Genomic DNA, 19644 nt, shown 5'->3' with positions numbered 1-19644 from the left:
TACAGGAGGTACTTCTGTAGGCTTACAGGGATTTATCTCCTTTGAAGTATTTGTTTATATCTCAGAGTGGTAAAATAGGACTCTTCTCCTTTTCCACAGAGTTTGTTTACAATTATTTCTACTCTAAAACAAAGATTTCTTTTTCTTTCTTTCTCTCTTTTTTTTTTCTCTCTCTCTCTCCCTTTCCATCTCTCTCTTTTTGTTTCCATCTGTGTCTTCTCCCTTTTAGCAGAATTGACAGTACCTCCATACAGATGCCATTTTTCAGTGCAGTGACATCCTCACTGCATACATAGGTGTTTTGAATTTTAAGAGGTCTTATATATTTTGGATAACAGTCCTTTATCATATTTATCTTTTGAAAATATTTTATCCCAGTCTGTGGCTTGTCTTTTCATTTTATGGACATAGTTTTTACAGAGCAGAAATGTTTAATTTTAATGAAGGTCCAGCTACTAAATTTTCTTTCCTGAATTGCACCTTTGGTATTATAATTGAGAAACCCAAGGTCATCGAAATTTTATCCTGTTATCTTCCATGAGTTTTATAGTTTTTCTTTTTATATTTAGATCTGTGATACATTTTGACTTAATTTTTGTAAAGGGTGTAAGGTCTGTGCATAGACTGATTTTATTTATTTATTGTGCATGGATGTCCAGTTGTTCCAATGCTAGTTGTTGATGAGACGGTCTTTGCTCCACTATACTGCTTTTTCTCCTTTGTCAAAATCAGTTCATGACATTTATGGGGACTTATTTTGGGGATTTCTGTTCTGTATAATTGATCTATTTGTTTATTCTTTTAAAAAAACATGCTGTCTTGATTATTGTAACTTTACAGTAAGTACTGATGCCAGACAGTGTCAGCCCTTCAACCTTTTTAATATTGTAATTTTTATCATGGGTCTTTTGCCTCTACATGTATATTTTATACTCACTTTGTTTATATTCACAAGATTATTTTCTAGGATTTTGATTGGGTGGCATTGATTCTATAGATCAAGTTGGCACATTATGTGAGTTTGTATATTGTTAAGATTATTGGTAGAAAAGGGAAAAATTTGGCATTACACATTGAGATGAATGCTACATTTGTTCTTTTGATACAATAATTATACCATAGAATTCTATTCTATAAGGATTTTTAAACATAAGCAGAAAGGTGAAATTACATGTGATTTCATCAAAGAATTATTCACTGATAACAAAATTTGGCAATGCCCTAAATGACTTTTAAGAGGAAAATAAATGTGTGTGTGTGTGTATGCAAACATACAGAAAAGGACAAGAAGACATGACCTCTGATAAAAAAGTTTTACTGGTAGAAGGAAAAAGGAGAAATAGCATAACCGACTTGAGAAAGGGAAAGGTTCCGTTTCCAATGTCAATGATTATTTGTAAGCCCCTGACTTTGCCTTTGGGTCTTTGGTCTGCCTCAGGGACTGAGATCCATAGATCCAGTGGGTTTGTTGATAATGGAACAGTGGTAAGTTCTTCTCATGTGTTCGAATAGTATGAAACACAGATACTTAGATCTTAGCAAGTCATAACCTGAGATAAGATACCCTTATTTTATAGCAAATGCAAAAAAGAAAAAGTGGAGATCTGACTTAAGGTGGAACTCAGTTGTTACTGAGGGCTTCCAGGTGAGTCATTGGTAAAGAATCCACCTGTAATACAGGAGATGTGGGTTTGATCCATGGGTCAGGAAGATACTCTAGAGAAGGAAATGGAAACCCACTCCAATATTCTTGCCTGGGAAATCCCATGGACGGAGAAGCCTGGTGGGCTACAGTCCATGGGGTCACAAAAGAGTCAGACATAATTTAGTAACTAAACAACAGCAATAGCAGCTGTTACTGAAAGGAGGGAAGAACAAATATGAATGGATTTGAAATGACACCACAGGGGAAATAGCCTTCATAATGGAGCTATGTAATCCAATTTAGACAGATGAGAGGGCTATTTTGGTAGATAAAGTTCTCATTCTTTTAATTCTGATGTTCACAAGTCTCACTGATAAATTCCTTTAAAGATTTCACATATGTGATTATTAAAACAAGAAAGTCAACCACATAATAGCAATGAATAACTATTCTCATTTTATCTAAAATAGCTTTAAGAATTATTATAACTAAGTTTATTATTAATTTAGAATGCTAAAGTATATAGCTACTAATTTAGAAATAAATGTTAGAAACTGCTATCAGTAACATTTATTGATAGAAAAAAAAAGCAGAGCTTCTTTATTTTAAAGAAACTTTAGAATCACTTGTAGACATAAGTTATCTTAGCCTGAGACTAGCTAGGAATAGATCAACTAGTAATACATTGGCAATAAGGGACTTTGCCAAATTACTGAACTGGTACTGAAAATAATTCTAAGATTTGTCATGGCTAACATGTCACCAAGATATCTGCAATGAAGAGCTGGATTATATTGATAGTTTACAGTATCCACTACTCATATTATGTTTCTATTTATTCATTGTTCATTATTTATTTATTAAGCTCATATTATTAATATGTGACTAGCATTCTACCAGACATACAGTTCCTGCCATACATAGTACTAATAATGAGTTGCAAAGATAAGATAGAGTTACATGGATTGACTGACATAACCAGGAATCTTATTACTGCATAACAATCCTTTAGCAAATGTAGAGGGTTTTATGTGTGGGCAATATTGATTACATCATCATGTTATAGAATAAAGTGTTGTCTAACTAGGTGTTTTTAATTGTATCGGCAATGAATTTGGACTGGAGTATGGAATTCAGAGGCACCTTGACCTTAGAACAGTGTCAGAGCTTGGGATGGAAGGTGGTACTTTTTTGTCTTGTCTAGTAGATTGTAATTTTGATAAAGAGGTAAATTTGTTTAAATGAATTTGCTCTCTTTGTAGTAATTATTAAGATTTTAAAAATGGTTTTATTGTGATATAACTGATACACAATATAATTCACATAAAATATACTATTTATTGGGCTTCCCTGGTCACTCAGACAGTAAAGAATCCATCTGCAATGTGGGGAATGTAGGTCCAATCCCTGTGTTGGGAAGATCCCCTGGAGGAGGACATGGCAACCCACTCCAATATTCTTGCCTGGAGAATCTCCACGGACAGAGGAGCCAGGAGGGCTACAGTCCATGGGGTTGCAGAGTCAGACACAATTGATCGACACAGCACAGAACATACTATTCAGTAATTTTCTGTTTATTCACAAAGTTGTGTGACCATCATCAAAATCAATTTTAGAGTATTTTCATCAATCCCAAAGGAATCTTGTGCCATTTACCAGTTACATCCCTTTCCTTCATCCTCACTAGACCTAGGAAGTGTTAGTCACTCAGTCGTGTCTGACTCTTTGTGACCCCATGGACTGCAGCCCACCAGGCTCCTCTGTCCATGAGATTTTTCAGGCAAGGATACTGGAGTGGGTCACCATTTCCTTCTCCAGGGGATTTTCCCAACCCAGGGATTGAACCCGTGTCTCCTGCATTGCAGGCTGATTCTTTACCAACTGAGCTACAAGGGAAGTCCTAGGAAACCACCAATATATTTTACCTCTTTAAATTTGCCTCTTCTAGATATTTCACATAAATGAATCATCCAATGTGTAGACTTATCTAACTGGCTTCCTTCACTCAGCAAAACATTTTTAGGTTAATATTGCATTCAATAGTCCTCTACAATTTATTGACAAATTTTAACTCTCCATTGAAAAAAAAACACTACATTTATAATTATAAGTTCATCAGCTGGTAGAAATTTGGATGATTTCCACTTTTTGCTTGCTATAAATAATGGTACCATAAATATTTACATACAAATATTTCTGTGGATATCTATTTTCATTTCTCTTGAGTGTGTACCTAAATGTGGAATTTCCAAGTCATATGGTAATTGTGTTTAAACTTTGGTTGAACTGCTAGACTCTTTTCCAAAATGGCTGTACTATTTCACGTGTTCACCAGAAGTATAAAAAGATTCCAATTTGTCCATATTTTTGAAGAACTCCTTATTATCTTTTAAAATTATAACCATTCTGACAGCTGTTAATTCAGGGAAGCTCTAATTGTGTTGAGAAATGTATTAACTTTAATATAGTTGGAAATTCAGAGTCCATTAGAACATCATGTAATTCTGTATTCTCCCTTCAATAGTTGGTTACATGTGCTTAGTCACTCAGTCATGTCTGACTCTTTGTGGCCCCACGGACTATAGCTTGCCAGGCTTCTCTGTCCATGGGGATTCTCCAGGCAAGAATACTGAAGTGAGTTGCCATGCCCTCCTTCATGGGATTTTCCCAATTCAGGGATCAAACCCAGGTCTCCTGCATTGGAGGAGGATTTTTTCATCATTTGAGCCACCAAGGAATCCTGGTTGTATGGATAAGGCAAATACAATAATTGACTTTGGAGTAATAACAAATTGTTTTTGTAAATTGCATATAAACAGAAATTTAAATTAATCCATATAACTTAATTTCATTTGAAAGAAGAAAAATACTAGGCTTGTAATTAACAATGAGTGATATGTAAAAGAGGTTCATATTAAAGTAGTAATTATGCCTCAAAATCCCCAAAATACCAGTCAATTTTATAATAGCTTGTGTTAAAAGTCATCCTAACTTAAAAAAAAAATCAGGTATATAATGGCTATTATTTTCCTATCATTGTGATAATATCTCAGACATAAACCAGTCATTGAGTGAGAAAGATTTAAAAAATAAAATAAAATGAAATCATTGTAGAGCAACCTCTTATAAGGAGGAATTATATATTGTAATTTGAAAATATTGTGCCTACATTTCAATGGACAGTATTTTCCATTTGCATTTCAAACTCTTAGAATATTGCATATAAAGGGGAAAGCATTTGAGAATATATATAGAATTTTGCCTTGGAAAAGTATCCAAATTTTATTAGAATATCAAACACAGCATGAAAATACTTTTCCATACAAGGTAAATATATTCCCTTTTTCTGTGGCTGCAGTTCTATCCCATGTAAGAAACTCAGTCCTCCAGCCCTTGTTGGCTGTATGGAATTTATTGTATTTTTCCACTCTTCAACTTATAGTCAGTTTTATCCCCTCTTCTCCACCTCCTTCTCATAATTCAACCTGCAGAGATGTGTAACTGGCCTGTGGAACATTATCCCTCAACATATACAGTGACTGAACATGATTCTATATCCCTGTTGCTTTGATCATCCTAAGCTAAAAGAATGAGATGTCATTACTGGGGATCTCTTCAGAAAGATCTTAAATCATGGGTATTTCATCTCTTTTCAGGAGGAATAATTATCTACAGAAGCCAGAAAGGTGAGAAGAACACATAAAATCCCTGCCCACATATGTTCATCTTAAGAAAGTTGCAGTATCTGAACACCCATATGACTTTACACCCATAGATAATGATAACAAATATAGAGCACATTATAGATTGAAAAATATGTTCCAGTTGTGTCATTTTATATAGCAAACATCCTCCCCTTTTAAGGAAAAAAAACACAGTATAAAAGTTACCCCAAAATGCACACACACCCTCACTCTCATCATTCTAAAAGCAGTTGCTAGGCCATTGATTTTGACTTGCCAAAGGACTGTCTAAAACACTATTTTGCTGTTATTACTGTATTAGCCATTGTATGATACAAAGTAAGAGAATGAGAGTTCTGAGGAAATATCCTTTGGCATTCCATTCATCCATCACCATCCATAGGGATAAGAAGAGGATATTTCCTTTTTAACATAAGTCAAATGACAAAGGGAATTTCAGGAAAACAAAACAAAACACAAACCCATGAGAATAAGATTTCACACCTGGGCTTCGGAAGACAATAGGGATGTTATATGTCACAAGGATAAAGTGAGTGTTTCTGTGTGTGTGTGTGTGTGTGTATGTGTGTGTGTGTGTGTCGTAGCAAAACAAAAGAATGGATTTCCCAAGCACTAGATGTAAAAATATGCTGAAATCCTATCACTGTATAAGGCATTTTAATCAGGAAAACCATCAAGAGAGGAAATGTAACCCCAATAGTAGGGAGAGAGGATGTGAAATCTTATGACTTGCTTCAGATAATCGTTATTGAAAAATCTCAGAAAGGATCTCTGAGGAATCTTTGGAACATCCCATTGGAGGACAAGATCACTTTAAACACTGACTGATTCAAAGAACGTTACCAAAACCTTGCAGTTGCACTTTACCCATAAACCTATGTCCATTACTTTAATACCACCTTACCTGGGTCCTATCCTGCAACGTAGGTAGCAGAGGGCAAGGTAAGTCAAGGGGCAGGAAAGGAAGCCAGTGGACTCTCTTCTTACACTGCAGGCTCCTAGGGCTATAGGCTCAGAATAGGTGAGGCAAAACACTCAATAGATAGTTGTTTGAAACCTGGATTTCTACACTGGACTAAAATAAAGTTACTGAATGGGTTGGACTTTGCTTGATACCAAATCATGCATGCATACATGCTCAGTCATTTCAGTCATGCCCAGCTCTTTGCAAACCTATGAATTGTAGCCCATCAGGCTCCTCTGTCCATGAGATTCTCCAGGCAAGAATACTGGAGTGGATTGCCATGCCTTTCTCCAGGGGATCTTCGGGGCCCAGGGATGGAATCTGAATCTCTAATGTTGCACCTGCATTGTCAGGAGGGTTCTTTAATGCCACCTGGGAAGCCCCTATACCAAATCATAGGTTTTGATTACTGAGCTGGAGATTTTGCTTAATAAACTTTTGGTCAAAACAGAATGAAATGAATACAATTGATTTCTTCTACACACCAAGTATTCTAGAATGTTTTATTTATGTCTCTAGAAATACTACTTTTACAACCAAGCATTGGTAAAGAATCCACCTGCAATGCAGGTTCAATTTCTTGATGGGGAAGATCCGCTGGAGAAGTGATAGGCTACCCACTCCAGTATTCTTGGGCTCCCCTGTGGCTCAGCTGGTAAAGAATCTACCTGCAATGCAGGACACCTGTGTTTGATCCCTGGGTTGGGAAGATCCCCTGGAGAAGGGAAAGGCTACCCACTCCAGTATTCTGGCCTGGAGAATTCCATGGACTATATAGTCCATGGGGTTGCAAAGAGTCGAACGCAACTGAGCGACTTTCACTTTCACATTCAGACAGATTCACATAAACCCATTTCTCACAATATATATGTGCATTTTGGCATTTAAACACTAGGAGCAGCAATTCCTTATTTCTGTTCTTCATCAGATTTTATGGGCTTATCGATCTATCCCAAATCCATTGATCTATGCTAAATACACCAAGTATGTGCTATCTCAGTTCAGATATATTGCAATCAGATGATTCCACAAGTCAAACACACTGAGAGATGGATATTTAATAACATATGGGACATTTTTATGAAACCCTGCTTTTGGTAATTTTAACAGTAAATGTTACTGAAGATGTAAAGGATTTAAATTTTTATTTTACCCAAAATATTTTTAAACTAAAGTTTCATTGTAAATAGTGAAAGGGAAACATATACACAAAAACCTGTCAATGAAAAGGAATTTTATATGTTATCACAACATGAACACACTTGATAAAATATTGAATACATTGAAAATATTTAATCTTACTGATATGTTATAGCTTATTTTCAAAGAGTCAAGAAGCTCAAATTGCTGATTTTATCTCCAGCGGGTAGCAGGTATTGGAAAGTTACAAATTGATTCTTAGTTATTTAATAGAAAAGAAAAAAAAAACAATAACAGAAATTAACAGGATAAGGCAGCTAAAAAGAAAGGCAGTACAGAGTTTTAGTATTTTAGTATCATTATTCAATTCAGAATTGAATTTATATTGCATATTCCTTTTAAGTCTGTTAGTTCCCTAAAAGCAAACATACTAACCCATTTTAGACTTATCAATCAAAAATATTTATTGAAGACTATCACAGGCCAGGCACTCTATTCAGGCTATAATTCTTTCACTATTTGAAATGAGATTTAACTAGAAAGTTTACATGGAGTTAAAAAATGACCAAATATTTAAAATGACTCAAACTAAATAAGCTCTTGTTTAGTTCAGGTCTGTTAAATATCAAGGGTGGAGATGCCAGCCTAATATAAGCTCAGCACTTAAATCGGTCCGCTATCTCCTACAGATAAATAACACAAAAGCAAAGATAACAGTTTAAACAAAATGGTCCCAAGAAGAAGAAGGCTGGATTTTCTGCAAGTAAATCTGTAAAGACATACAGACACACACACACAGACACACATATGCAGCTCTCTGTCTCTTTCTCTATATGTCTCTCTATCTGTCTCTCTCTTGTGAGCGTGCATGTCCAGGCATGCACACGTGCGCACACACACACACTCCTCACTTCTCAGAAAATAATTTCTCCCACTAAAAAAATACACATTTGGAGAAAAGAAACATGAAGGTAGATAAGACAGTTTTAAGGATAGAAAAAGAAAAAAACCCTATAATACTTGGCTCTTCTTAAACGAGATACTTGGGTTAGAAACAAAGATCATGCTGGAAAAGGATTTTAATTATCACCAGTCTTCTCAAAGCAAGACACAAAACAACCTCTGTGGGATTCTAGCTCCATCAGCAATCTCTCTTACAATTTCACTCATCACAAGGCCCCAGGATTTAAGTAGCACTCAGACTCTAGCACTTCAAAGACCATAGGAAAACCCACCTCTTCAACAAAAGTCTCTTTGAACCCATGTGGAGTGTTTCTTTCTTTCTTTTTTCCTAACTCTTCATCCTGGAGATTAATTCCAGAGTTTGCTGATATAATAATCTTCAGCAGTAGACTTTCCAAACCTAAATACTTCCTAGCTGACCTTCTTTCATTTAAAATAGAGAAAGTTATTTTGATTCAAGTTACATTTTAGGTGTGTTGATTTTTATAAAAGCCTATCATTCAGGAGCTGAAACTGGTTAATTTGGTTCCTTCTGTGACTAACAGAGTAACCTGCAGCAATAGAAAATGAAAATACAGTGTTTGTTAGTTATTGCTTGGGTTTCAAGGACTTGTGATTCATCTGTGTGACATATATCCTAAGAATCCATGTGTGGGCCTTTTAAATAGATGGACAAAGTATTTATTATCACTTTGAAAATTCTCTTGTACATGCCTTGAAGGAGGAAACAGACAGAACAGGCTCCATCTTGAAAGCAAGACTCCATTTTGGGCCAGACTGTGGACTTTGAGCTATATGCCCAGTATCTATGGAAACGATATACTAAATGGAAAACCAGGCCCCCAGGATGGAAGAGCCCCAGGGCTTGTACCTAGATTCTCTGTTGCCTAAAATATTACCCTAATTATCTGTGTAACTGAATAGAATCATGAATTTTATTATGCTTATTGGAGCATAACCACAGGCCTATTGATAATTGTCCACTGTTAACTACTTAGGCTTAAGGCATATGAATCATGGATTAACTTTGGTTGTATCTTTATTTTCCTTTATTTAGACAAGCCTCAGGGAGAGGTGGGTTTGGGCACGTACACTTAGGGTATATAAGGTTTTCAGACAAACTGGTCAGGGTCCTTGGCTAAGAGGAGACTCTGCCTTGGGCCTGCTGGTATAATAAACTGCACTCCACTATCTGCATTGTCTTTCTAAGTGAGTTTGTTTTCTGGAACGCGTGGCTACAACATTTGGTGCAAGGGCCGGGAAACTCCTCAGTTTGAGGAGACAAGTCCCATTTGGGACCACTCCGAGGCCTTGCAGCTCGAATCTTCTGGGGGGGGGGGGAAGGTGCCTCGTCCTCCTGCAAGGATTCTGCTTCTCAATGCCTGGACCATTCATGTTAGCAGGTAGTGTGCAGCAGCAGGGGAACTGAGCGCTCAGGTGAGGAGAAACCTACCCGGTGAGGTGGAAGAGGGGGCCTGATTACTCCCCTGGGAGGGATTAGAAGGGGCACAGACACACAGGAGCCTGGAATAAGCAGGTGGCAGCAATTGCTTGATACACAGGTTGACGGGTGTGTTAGGGCTTAGGAAGGAAATTTGTGAAGGTCATTTAGGAGGTGGTGTCCACGCCGTCTTGGGGAAAATTATTACCAAGAAATTGCCAGGGGATTTTTAGGAGAAGAAACTTGGTTTTTTTTGTGCTCATATTCTGCTCTCCCCAAGGAGGTGTCCCATCTGCTATGAAATTCTTGACCCCCTTGGAATCGTCAGGCTAGAAGGAAGGGGATACATAAGTGAGTACAAATAGGCTTTTCCAGAGACAGCCAGGGACGTGGGATATTTAACCCATCTGTATTTTCATCCACACCTGATCAAGCCCACCAAGGCAGAAGGGACTTTAAAAGTGAAGGGAGAAACAGTCTTGGATCACGTGGAGTTCTGGTTCAGCCGTGCTGACCGGCAGATGAAGGCAAGCCGATCCCCTTTCTCCCTCTGGGATCTGGCAGGTAAGGCTCTTCTCACCCCAATTAGGAAGGAGACAGAATGGCAATTTAAGTATCATTGAGTGGAAATATCAAAAGTACATAAGGTAATGAAAACTTCATAGACAGAATGAAAAGGAAAAATAGAAGAAGGTCCGAGAAGGTAAGCAAGATGGGGGGAAGTGAATCTAAGGCAACTGTATTGGAGTGCATCATTAAAGAAGGGATTTAGAGGAGACTATGGGGTGAAGATGAGGTCTAACCACGCCCACGTACTCTGTGAGGTTGAATGGCCCCCTGTGGCAGTAGGATGGCCACCAGAAAACACCACAAACTTAAAAATAGTGGAAGCAGTCTATACAGTATTCACAGGAGAGCCATGACACCTGGATCAATATCCATATATTGACTGATGGCTAGGGTTAGCTCAAGACCATCCTATGTGGACAAGGTTCTGTATCCAGAAGGGAAAGGGAAAAATATTAATGGCACAAAAATTGACTGATGATGAAAAACAAAATTCCTCAGGATTTGGACTGGGGTGACCTGACCCCTCCCCCATACTGGATAATAACATGCCTGCCTCCCAGTGCTCCACCAGGACTGGAGGCCACCTTAAGGCCAATCCAGGACCAGGTGAATATCCTACAGCAGTCACTGCTCTTCTACCAGCTCTCACGGAGTTCATAGAGCCACAGTTTCAGCAGGTTCCGATCCCAGCAGTGGAGACCTCTGGTCAATACCCCCAGAATTCCACCTCAGCTGGACCTCCTAGATTGTATCCACCTCTCCTGGTCTGCACTCTGGCAAGGAACAGCGGGGAACGAACCCCCCTATAGATGCCCCTCAGAGAGCTACAACAGCTTCCATTCAGGACTCATGGGGCACTACCATCAGCCCCCTGTAGCCTAGTATTACCAGCCATTTTCCTCTACGGATATATTAAACTGACAGAGAAATGCTCCACCAGACTCGGGGGAACCACAAGTCATGAATAGACTAATGGAGACTATTTTTCAAACCCACCGCCCTGCATAGGATGGCATAATCCAACCACTCATCTCCCTCTTCAGCACTGAGGACAGACACAGGATCCTAACTGAAGCCAGAAAATGGCTAAGAGAAATGGCAGCTAAGGGTACTGCAAATGACAGCACTGGGCAGAACTAGCCACTCCCAATAAGAGGCCCAATTGGGACTATAACACGGAGGAAGAGAAGGGCCACCTGGAGAGATATCGAGTGACTATTTTACAAGGTCACAGGAAGGGGGCCCAAAAAGCTGAGTATCGCAAAACCCTCTGAAGTGATTCAAAGAGAAAGTGAATCACCCTCTGAATTCTGCAAAAGACTGTTGGAGGCCTATAGACCTTATATGCCAATAGACCCAGCCAGACGCTGCTGGGTCTCAGATGATGATAAATGTAGCCTATGTGTCTCTAGCCTACCCTGAAAATATCAGACGTGGGGACACCAAGTGACTCATGAATTTTTAACCTCCCTGAATGCCCAGTACCTTTGTTAGGAAGAGACTTGCTGTCTAAATTGGGGGCACAAGTGACCTTTCCCCCCACTAAAGACCCACTGTTCAAGCGGGCTCAACCACCTATTTATTCTTCCTCTCAGTAACCCCTCAAGATGAATGGAGGTTGCCCAATTCCCCGGAAAGGAAACCGGATGGGTTAAACAATCTGGAAAGAGAAAGTGAAAGTGAAGTCGCTCAGTCGTGTTCGACTCTTTGCTACCCCATGGGCCTATCAGGCTCCTCTGTCCATGGGATTTTCCAGGCAAGAGTACTGGAGTGAGTGGCCATTTCCTTCTCCAGGGGATCTCACTGACCCAGGGATCAAACCCGGGTCTCCGCATTGCAGGCAGGTGCTTTACCGTCTGAGCCACCAGGGAAGCCTAAACAGTCAAGAGAGACAGTTAACTCAACAATTAGCTGAGGTCTGGGCGGAAGACAACCCCAACCCCTCAGGCTTGCAAAATAAGTCCCACTGGTAATAGAACTCAAACCCGGTACAATTACGTCAGCACCCCCCTTGGGCCTGCCAGACATTGCTAAGCCATTTACTCTTTATGTGACTGAAAAGGACAAGATGTCTATGGGAGTGTCGTCCCAGATTATGGGGACATGGGACAGACCAGTGACTTATCTCTAATCAGCTGGACAATGTTGCCACTGGGTGGCTGGGATGCTTATGGGCAGTTGCTTCAGTTGCCTTACTGGTCTGGGAGGCAACCAAGCTGACTTTGGGCCAACATTTGTTTGTAAAAGTACTGCATGAGGTCAACACTCTCCTGCGAGGGGACCCCCAAAAATGGCTGGCAATGTCCCGGATTACTCAATACCAGGGACTGTTATGTGAGAACCCCCATGTTACTACTGAGCCTTGTCAGGTTCTGAGTCTGGCCACCATCTTTTGTGTGGGAGAAGGTGGGCCCTCACATTATTGCAAGGAAATATGCCAGCAGACCTGACTTGAGAGACCAGCCAAATCCGGACCCAGATTTGGCCTTGTACACCAATGGCACCAGCCTGGTGAAACAAGGACAATGACTGTTGGGATAGGCAGTAGTCATGGAAGAAGCCATCGTTGAGGCTAACTCTCTGCCATCACACTGGTCCACTCAACAGACCAAACTATATGCTCTAATCCAGGCCCTCCAGCTGTCTCAAGGTAAGAAGACAAACATTGACACAGACTCCAGGTATGCTTTTGCCACACTCAGGGCTCTGTATAAGGAGAGAGGCCTTGACAGCTAGTGAAAAGGATATTAAAAATAAGGAAGAAATTAAGACCCTATTAGATGCTGCCTGGGAACCAGAAAGCGTTGCAGTCATACACTGCTGAGGACGTCAAAAAGAGAATACCCCCCGGGCTCAGGGAACAGACTGGCAGATAAGACCGCTAAATGAGCAGCCGAGGGCCTGGGGGTGACAAGAAAAGCTCCTATTAAAGCTCTCATACTGGTGGAGCTACCTGACCTAACGTTAGACTCTCCAAAATACACTGAAGCCCAAAATCAAATAGAAAAAGCAGAAGGGGCCATCAAGACTGAAAAGCGATTGTGGGAATTGCCAAGTGGCAAATTATTGGTAATGGAGGAGCTGGCACCCACTCTGGTAAGCCAGACACACCAAGAGACCCATCTAGGCCATGATAAACTGGAAGAGCTTATTTGAAAGTATTTCTTGGTTCCCCACCTGTCTTCCCTATGCAGAACAAAATCTCAGAACTGCACTGCCTGCTCACAGGTCAATGCTGCCTCTCGGCACAAACAGAAACCTCCAGGGATTCAGGTAAAAGGCACGATGCCCTTTGAACACCTGGAAGTGGACTTCACTGAAACAAAACTTCACCAACACTACCGTTACCTGCTGGTCATGGTATGTACGTTCTCGGAATGGGTGAAGCTTTTCCTACCCGGACTGAAAGAGTATCAAAAGAAGCCTGGTGACTTCTTAGGGAGATAGTTCCCAGATTTGGATTTACTACCAGAAATGGTTCCAATCATTCATTCTAACACCACAGAAAGGCAATGCTAAAGAATGCTCAAATTACTGCACAATTGCACTCATCTCACACGCTAGTAAAATAATGCTCAAAATTCTCCAAGCTAGGCTTCAGCAATATGTGAACCGTGAACTTCAAGATGTTCAAGCTGGTTTTAGAAAAGGCAGAGGCACCAGAGATCATATTGCCAATGTCTGCCAATGTCTGTCATTGAAAAAGCAGGAGAGTTCCAGAAAAACATCTATTTCTGCTTTATTGACTATGCCAAAGCCTTTAACTGTGTGGATCACAATAAACTGTGGAAAATTCTGAAAGAGATGAGAATACCATACCACCAGACCTGCCTCTTGAGAAACCTATATGCAGGTCAGGAAGCTACAGTTAGAACTGGACATGGAACAACAGACTGGTTCCACATAGGAAAAGGAGTACGTCAAGGCTGTATATTGTCACCCTGCTTATTTAAATTCTATGCAGAGTACACCATGAGAAATGCTGGACTGGATGAAGCACAAGCTGGAATCAAGATTGCCGGGAGAAATATCAATAATCTCAGATATGCAGATGACACCACCCTTATGGCAGAAAGTGAAGAGAAACTAAAAACCTCTTGATGAAAGTGAAAGTGGAGAGTGAAAAAGTTGGCCTAAAGCTCAACATTCAGAAAACTAAGATCATGGCATTTGGTCCCGTCACTTCATGGGAAATAGATGGGGAAACAGTGGAAACAGTGTCAGACTTTATTTTTTTTTTGGCTCCAAAATCACTGCAGATGGTGATTGCAGCCACGAAGTTGGAAACACTTGCTCCTTGGAAGGAAAGTTATGACCAACGTAGATAGTATGTTCAAAAGCAGAGACATTACCTTACTAACAATGGTCCGTCTAGTCAACGCTATGGTTTTTCCTGTGGTCATGTATGGATGTGAGAGTTGGACTGTGAAGAAAGCTGAGCACTGAAGAATTGATGCTTTTGAACTGTGGTGTTGGAGAAGACTCTTGAGAGTCCCTTGGACTGCAAGGAGATGCAACCAGTCCATTCTGAAGGAGAGCAGTCCTGGGTGTTCATTGGAAGGACTGATACTAAAACTGAAACTCCAATACTTTGACCACCTCATGCAAAGAGTTGTCTCATTGAACAAAAACCTTGATGCTGGGAGGGATTGTAGGCAGGAGGACAAGGGGACGACGGAGGATGAGATGGCTGAATGGCATCTCTGATTCGATGGACATGAGTTTGAGTTAACTCTGGGAGTTGTTGATGGACAGAGTTGTTGCTGCAATTCATGGGGTCGTAAAGAATAGAACACGACTGAGGGACTGAACTGAATTGAACTGAACTGAAACCAGCATTGGATCCGACAATGGCCTGGCTTTCGTAGCTGATTTAGTACAACAAGTAAGCAAAACTTACATCAAGTGGAAATTACATAGAGCATGTAAGCCCCAGAGTGCTGGGATGGCAGAAGGAATCAAATGGACACTTGAAGAGACACTCTCCAAGCGGATCTTAGAGACTGACTGTTCCTGTGTGGACTTGTTTCTGATGGCTCTACTCAGACTCAGGATGACCTCGCAGTCTCATGGCTCTTCTCTATACAAAATTGTGTATGGAAGGCCCCCTCCCGTAATACAACAGGTGTCAACAAATTTGTCTCAGGTAAGGGGAGATGAGATTTCATAGCAGATTGAACAATGGGTAAGGTAATACATCAGGTAACTAAGGTTGTAAAAGAAAGGGTGTCATTCCCCCTCAGGGAACAGATTCATGAATTTGTGCCCGGGGATCAGGTGTGGTCAAGGACTGGAAACAGGACTCCTTGGCCCCACATTGGAAGGGTCCGTATACTGTTGTTCTAACCAGCCCTACTGCAGTTAAAGTTGCAGGTGTCACTCCTTGGGTTCACCACATGAGGGTGAAGAGGGCATACCACGCAGACCCGGAGGACACCGAGTGGACCACACAAAAGGACTCCACTGATCTCTTTGAAATCAAGATCATCTTAAAGAAGAAACAGAGGTGAAGCTCTACAATCAACTGCTGCTACACGGACTTGCTGGTATCATCTTGAGACTAATCATAGTTTCAGTACAAAGAGGGACCTGTGCTATAATGAAAATTGAATGTTGTGCATATATTCCTGATTTATCTGGCTATATATCAGCCACCCTAGATGACATGAAAGGTCAGGTAAAAGTTATGTCTGATGACAATCTTTCTTTTTGGACTTTGGTGCTATCTTGGGTAAAGGGTGACTGGTGGAAAACTATATTTACCATTGTTATAGTTGCCTTGATAGTTCTGCTTTGTGGACCCTTTATTTTACAATGTATTATGAACTTTGTAACCCAAAGGTTGATGTCATTCTCCCTAACTGGAGGTCAGAGAGTCAGGGTGCAGTATATCCCTATGAACGATGCTCATACTATGAGTTAAGAGCATCAAGAGGGGGGAATGAAGGAGGAAACAGACAGAACAGGCTCCATTTTGAAAGCAGGACTCCATCTTGGGCCTAACTGTGAACTTTGAGCTATATGCCCAGTATCTATGGAAACGACATGCCAACTGGGAAACCAGGCCCCCTGGATGGAAGAGCCCCAGGGCTCATACCTAGACTCCCTGTTGCCTAAAAGAATACCTTAATTATATATGTAACCAAATAGAATAATAAATTCTATTATGCTTATTGGGGTATGACCACAGGCCTATTGATAATTGTCCACTGTTAACTACATAGGCTTAAGGCCTATGAATCACGGGTTAACTTTGATTGTATCTTTCTTTTCCTTTGTTCAGACTAGTTTCAGGGAATTGGGGGAGGTGGGTTGGCCAGTTACACTTAGGGTATATAAAGTTTTCAGCAAAGCTGGTCAAGGTCCTTGGCTAAGAGGAGACTCTGTCTTGGGCCCGCCGGTATAAGAAACTGCACTCCACTATCTGCACTGTCCTTCTAAGTGAGTTTGTCTTCCAGAACGCGTGGCTACAACATTTGGTGCATGGGCTGGGAAACTCCTCACTTTGAGCAGACAAGTCCCATTTGGGACCACTCCGAGGCCTTGTGGCTCGAATCTTCTAGAGGAGGGAAGGCGCCTTTCCTTTCTGGAAGGATTCTGCTTCTCAATGCCCAGCCCTTTCAATGCCCAGCCCTTTCATGTTAGCAGGTAGTGGATGGCAGCAGGGGAACTGAGCGCTCAAGTGAAGAAGAGCCTACCCAGTAGGGTGGAAGAGGGTTCTGATCATCCCCCTGGGAGGGATTAGAAGGGGCACAGACCCACAGGAGCCTGGAATATGCAGGTGGAAACGATTGCTTGGTACACAGGGTGATGAGCGTGTTAGGGCTTAGGAAGGAAATTTGTGAAGGTCATTTAAGAGATGATGTCCACGCCGTCTTGGGAAAAATTATTACCGAGCAATTGCCAAGGGAATTTTAGGAGAAGAATCTCGGTTTTTGTGTGCTCCTATTCTGCTCTCCCCAAGGAGGTGTCCTATCTGCTGTGAAATTCTTGACCCCCTTGGAACTGACAGGTTAGAAGTAAGGGGTTACATAAGTGAGTATACATTGGCTTTTCTGGAAACAGCCTGGGACATGGGATATTTAACCCATCTGTATTTTCATCCATGCCTGATCAAGCCCGTCAAGGAAGAAGGGACTTTACCAGTGAAAGGAGAAACAGTCTTGGATCATGTGGTGTTCTGATTTCTGCTGTGCGGACCTGCAGGTGAAGATATGCAGACCCCACTTCTCCCTCTGGGAACTGGCAGGTAAGGATCTTGTCTCTCCTACTAGGAGGGAGGCAGAATGGCAATTTAAGTGTCATTGAGTGGAAATTGAAGAAAGTAGGGAAAACCACTAGACCATTCAGGTATGACCCAAATAAAATCCCTTATAATTATACAGTGGAGGTGAGAAATAGATTTAAGGGACTCGATCTGATAGAGTGCCTGAAGAACTCTGGATGTAGGTTCGTGACATTGTACAGGAGACAGGGATCAAGACCATCCCCATGGAAAAGAAATGCAAAAAAGCAAAATGGCTGTCTGGGGAGGCCTTACAAAAAGCTGTGAAAACAATAGAAGCAAAAAGCAAAGGAGAAAAGGAAAGATATAAGCATCTGAATGCAGAGTTTAGCAGGGAGAGATAAGAAAGCCTTCCTCAGCGATCAAAGCAAAGAAATAGAGGAAAACAACAGAATGGGAAAGACTAGAGATCTCTTCAAGAAAATTAGAGATACCAAGGGAACATTTCATGCAAAGATGGGCTCGATAAAGGACAGAAATGGTATGGATCTAACAGAAGCAGAAGATATTGAGAAGAGGTGGAAAGAATACACAGACAAACTGTACAAAGAAAATCTTCATGACCCGGATAATCACAATGGCGTGATCACTCATCTAGAGCCAGACATCCAGGAATGTGAAGTCAAGTGGGCCTTAGAACGCATCACTATGAACAAAGCTAGTGGAGGTGATGGAATTCCAGTGGAGCTATTTCAATTCCTGAAAGATGATGCTGTGAAAGTGCTGCACTCAATATGCCAGTAAATTGGGAAAACTCAGCAGTAGCCACAGGACTGGAAAAGGTCAGTTTTCACTCCAATCCCAAAGAAAGGCAATGCCAAAGAATGCTCAAACTACTGCACAATTGCACTCATCTCACATGCTAGTAAAGTAATGTTCAAAATTCTCCAAGCCAGGTTTCTGCACTGCATGAACCGTGAATTTCCAGATGTTCACGCTGGTTTTAGAAAAGGCAGAGGAACCAGAGATCAAATTGCCAACATCTGCTGGAACATGAAAAACATCTATTTCTGCTTTATTGACTATGCCAAAGCCTTTGACTGTGTGGATCACAAGAAACTGTGGAAAATTCTGAAATGGATGGGAATACCAGACCACCTGACCTGCCTCTTGAGAAGCCTATATGCAGGTCAGGAAGCTACAGTTAGAACTGGACATGGAACAACAGACAGGATCCACATAGGAGAAGGAGTACGTCAAGGCAGTATATTGTCACTCTGCTGATTTAACTTATACGCAGAGTACATCATGAGAAACGCTGGGCTGGAAGAAACACAAGCTGAAATCAAGATTGCCAGGAGAAATATCAATAAGCTTAGATATGAAGATGACACAACCCTTATGGCAGAAAGTGAAGAGGAACTAAAAAGCCTCTTGATGAAAGTGAAAGTGGAAGTGAAAAAGTTGGCTTCAAGCTCAGCATTCAGAAAACTAAGATCATGGCATCTGGTCCCATCACTTCCTGGGAAATAGATGGGCAAACAGAGTCAGACTGTTTTGTGTGTGTGTGTGTGTGTGTGTGTGTGTGTGTGTGTGTATGTGTGCTCCCGAATCACTGCAGCTGGTGATTGCTGCCATGAAATTAAAAGACGCTTGTTCCTTGGAAGGAAAGTAATGACCAACCTAGATAGCATATAGAAAAGAGAGATTACTTTTCCAACAAAGGTCCGTCTAGTCAAGGCTATGGTTTTTCCAGTGGTCATGTACGGATGTGAGGGTAGGACTGTGAAGAAAGCTGAGCACCGAAGAATTGCTGCTTTTGAACTGTGGTGTTGGAGAAGACTCTTGAGAGTCCCTTGGACTGCAAGGAGATCCAACCAGTCCATTCTGAAGGAGATCAGTCCATGAGTGTTCATTGGAAGGACTGATGCTAAAGCTGAAGCTCCAATACTTTGGCCACCTCATGCGAAGAGCTGACTCATTGGAAAAGAC

The sequence above is a fragment of the Oryx dammah genome, unplaced genomic scaffold (genome assembly GCF_014754425.2).
Source record: "Oryx dammah isolate SB20612 unplaced genomic scaffold, SCBI_Odam_1.1 HiC_scaffold_2, whole genome shotgun sequence".
Lineage (NCBI taxonomy): Eukaryota > Metazoa > Chordata > Mammalia > Artiodactyla > Bovidae > Oryx > Oryx dammah.
The sequence above is the reverse complement of the archived record's forward strand: the minus strand, read 5'-3'. Positions refer to the sequence as shown.